Below are 4,492 nucleotides of genomic sequence, written 5' to 3' on the forward strand. Positions count from 1 at the left end.
GAATCTAGCAGCACACTGACAGGACTATACACCATGACCAAGTGTGATTTACACCAGGAATGCAAAGGCTGTTCAACGTAGCTAAGCAGGGTCATGGACCACATCCATAAGAAACGTGATCCATCTCAACTGATATAGGATCAGCTTTGACAAAATCCAAGCCTTTTCGTAACAAGTACTCTCAATAAAATAGAAATAGGAAATTAAATTGTGATAAAGGAGAGGTGCCTGGGTGGCTCAGTGGGTTGAGTGTCCGACTCTAGGTTTGGGCTCAGGTCATGATCTCAAGAATCTTGAGACTGAGCTCCAGGGAGGGCTCTGCACTCAGTAGGGAGTCTGTTTGGAGATTCTCTCCCTCTGCCCCTCCCCACTCTTGGGTTTGCATGCTCTCTCTCTCAAATAAATAAATAAGTCTTTAAAAATTATGATAAAGGATATTTATGAAAAAAAAACTCCTATGTATATAATTCTCTGTGGTGAAAGACTGAGAGTTTTCTCCTTAAAATCCCAAATAATTCAAGGATGCCCATATCCACCACTTCATTTCAATATTGTCATAGAAGTTTGGTCAGAGAAATTATACAAGATTGGTCACTAAAAGCTCCCAAGTGGAAAGGAAGAAGAAAAAGGTTATTTATATATGACATGATCTTATATGCAAATAATCCTAAGAATTTGAAAAACTCTGTATGAGATTATCATATTTCCCGAAAGGTATGAGCAGAGAAGACCAACACCTATGGATCAATGGAATACCGCTGAGAACCAAGCAATACATACATGTACCGTCAGTTGTGTCTGAACACGGATACCGAGATCATTCGATGCGGCAAAAACAGTGTCTCTAACAAACGGTGTTGAGAAACTGGATATCCACATACGAAAGAGTGAAGTCAGAGCACTGCCTTCCACCATATAGAAAATGAACCCCAAATGGATCAAAGCATGAGCTTTAAGAGTGAAAATGCTGAACACTCAGAAGGAAACTAAGAGCACATAGGGGCAGATCTTCATTCCTTGGATTTGGCAATGGTGTCTCTTGAATGGCACCCGAAGCACAAGCAACAACAGAGAAAACAGAGACACTGCACTTCAACATTGCTAAAAACTTTTGTGAATGAAAGGATAATCTCAAGAGAATGTAATGAAAGCCAAAGAATGGTAGGAAATATTTGCAAATCTCCTAAGAGTCTTGCATCTAGAATGCATAAAAAACTCCTACAACTTAAGAACATAAACAACCCCACTGAAAATAAGAGACATTTCTCCAAAGAAGATAGTCCGACGGCCCAGTGAGCACATGGGATGATTTTCATCATGAGAGAGTAGGGGAATGCAAGCCAACACCACAGTGACGTACCTTCCCGCACCCAGGAGGGGGGCTCTAGTGAATCAGCAGAAATAACAAGTGTTGGAGAGGATCTGGGGAAAGAGAAGCCTCCTCCATTGCTGGGGGAGATATAACATGGAGGAGCCACTGTGGCAAAGGGTGTGGCACGTCATCCAAACGTTGAGCATGCTGTTACCCTTTGGCCCAATTCCACTCATCATCTAAACAAAGAATGGAATACAGGCACTCTAACAAGAGCCTGCCCATAAGTATGCGCAGCAGCACTCTTGGCAATAACCGAAAGGTGAAGACAACCCACAGGTGCATCCACAGGCGAATGGATAAACACAGCGTGGTGTGTTCATACGATGGAATTCATTCAGCCATGACAGGAATGAAGTACTGATACATGCTACCATGTGGGTGAACTTCGAAAACATTATACTCGGGGGAAGACACTAGACCCCAAATACCACATACGGTATGATCCCACGTGTATGAGAGATTCATCGCAGGTAAATGACAGGTGCCAGATTGGCGGTTGCCAGGGAGCAGGGGGAGTGGGGAATGGCCAGGGCCTGCCTGCTCAGTGGGGGCGGGGTTTTCCTCCAGGGCATTAAATGTTCTGGGACGAGGTAGTGGTGATGGTGACCAGTGCAGGAAATGAAGTTAATAACAGTGGATTGCACACTGTGAAATGTTTAAAAAGATAACGTTTATTTTATATTAAATTAGAAACAAAGCACACCTGGAATCATGAAAAGACAAAAAAAAGCCAAAAGGGAAGAAAGGAATGCCTTCACCAGTGAGTACAGGCCGACTCTGGTGCTGGAACTGGCCCTGGTGGTAGCTCATCAGCTGGTCCGGGAGCTGGGGCCGGAGCCGGCTCTAGCCCTGGAGCTGGTGCTGGGTTGGGGCTTGCTGCGCAGAGCCCACTGGCTCTAGCTCTGCAGGGGGAGCCAGCGCTGGCTCCATGTCCCAGGAGCTCCCGGAGCTGACTGGGGAGCTGGGCCAGCTCGGAGTCTTGCGTTGGCTCTAGCTCTGGAGTTGGTGATGGAGCCGTAGGTCCAGGGGGCTTACTCACACTGGGGCGCACTTGGCTTCAGCTCCCGAGCTCCCGGCGAAGTCACCACAGCAGAAGATGGAAATGCCTCGAGCTCTGGAGCGGGCTTTGGGTCTGTAGCTGCTTCTGCAGCCGCGTCGACTCTACAGTGGTGACCAGCCCCGCTGCAGTGGCCAGTCCTCCATCTGGACATGGTACCGAAGCAGCAGGAGGAGAGAAGATCACCACCCTGCCAGGGTGATCACCCTGTGCTGATCCCCACAGCCTGTCCCTGTGCCTTCTCGGAGGATACCCCGCACAGCCTCCCACAGCAGCGCTGAGCTGCCTCGAGAAGTGCCTCCCGATCTCGGGCAGGCTCTCACTCTGGCGATGGTGCCGGATCGGGTGGGAGAACTGGTGTGCAGACGGCTTTACCCTGGAACTCGTGCTGGAGCTGGTTTTACCTCTGGTGGGGGTCCGCGGGTCGGAGCTGGAGGGGCTCTGGTCTGTGGGGGCACTGGCTCAGGCTCTCGAGCTGCTTCCGTGGCTGGCTCGAGTCAGCGCGGGGGCACGTTCTAGTGCGTCCGATGGTTCTAGATCTTAGCTGCCGCCAGGGCTGGCTCTGCCCCAGGCTCCTTCAAGGTCTGGTGCTAGAGATGCTCTAGCTCTGTATCGCCCCCTTGCTGACTGTGGGTGAGATGCTGACCCACAGGTTAGGCTGGGAGCTCCGAGGGCAGGGAGGGTGTCTGGGGGTCCCCTCTGCATTCCAGCGAACAGACACAGGTGGGGATGCTGCACGAGTGCATGAAAGAGTGAACACAAGCCTGTGGCCCAGATCTCTCTTTTGTAAGCAACATCCCCCGCATCACGGGGCTGCTGGGGGATCCCTGTGATTCACTACAATGTGAACTGATACCACTACCGGGCACTGTTTGGGGGTTGGGGACCCAGCGGTGAGGAAGCACGGTCCCTGCTCGCGTGGGGCTGGCCGGAGCAGAGGTCAAACGAGGACTTCAGGTCCCTGGCACGTGTCTCTGCTCAGCTGGGATCAGTTCCCTGGAGCAGCCGGTCAGGCCCTTGCCCCTGTCGGGCAGCTCAGGACCGACTCACGTGGGGCGCGTGGTGAAGGGCATGCAGGATCCTTGGGCTGAATCCCCCCGTAGCCATTACCCCCATGGAGCCGGTCCCGTCACCGTCCCGAGTTTTGTCATCCATGAAATGCCAGGGGAGGAAAGCCATTTGTGGGTTCAAGAGCCTTATCCAAGTGCGGAACCGGGTTTGATCATCGCTGGAGGGGGATTCAGCTCTAGCGCCTGCCCCAGAGCTCGAGCCAGGTCCAACAGCGATGCGAGCCGCAGCTCCTGAGATTTGGTGTCAGAGCACTGGACCACTGGTCTGGGGACCAAGGTCAAGACCCTCCTTGTTTGCAGCCTCAGGGGCCCCATTTGGCAGAGGTTCCAGAAGCACTGCTCTGTTCAGGGTGAGGAGGCCTTAGGAGGCAACCGAGCACCAGGACCGGAGAGGGAAATGGGGACAAAGGAGGCTTCTGAGCTTTCTCAAATCGACCCAGGAGCCCGAATATCCTGCTCCGGTGAGAGACACGGAGACAGAGACCGAGACAGAGAATGAACACAGGAGAGAGGGAACCAGGAGAAGTCACGCTTTCCTCCATCAGCTTGGAAATGACCTCCCAAAAGTGTTTTGCCCCATTCTCTCCCTGAGAGCGCGGTCACACAGGCCATCCACCCTGGAGGGGAGGGGATTCCACAGGGATGTGTGAGCAGGATTCGGGAATGCCCGGGAACCACTGTGGGGATTGCCCAGCACGTGGGCGCAGACGAGGCCCTGGGGCCTGAGCCTAACCCTGATGGGAGCCCCTGGAAGTCTGCGTCACCAGGGGACAAGGTCGGAATCCGTTCATTGCAACCTTCCCTCAGGGGCTGGGACACAGGCAGGAGGGGAGTGGCTTTGCCTGGACCCCAGAGCGGACCAGGCCCCTCTGAGCTGTGCTCCATGTCCGGCCCAGCCCCTGGCTGCTCCTTACATTGTCGAGTGTGCACCAGCCTCCTGTGATGGCAGGTACGGAATGTGTGTAGAGGTCCTACACCTGATGGCGTCCC

Source organism: Eumetopias jubatus, unplaced genomic scaffold (genome assembly GCF_037043125.1).
Source record: "Eumetopias jubatus isolate StellerSeaLion01/CBP00866 unplaced genomic scaffold, mEumJub1_p1.0 scaffold_15, whole genome shotgun sequence".
Classification (NCBI taxonomy): Eukaryota; Metazoa; Chordata; class Mammalia; order Carnivora; family Otariidae; genus Eumetopias; species Eumetopias jubatus.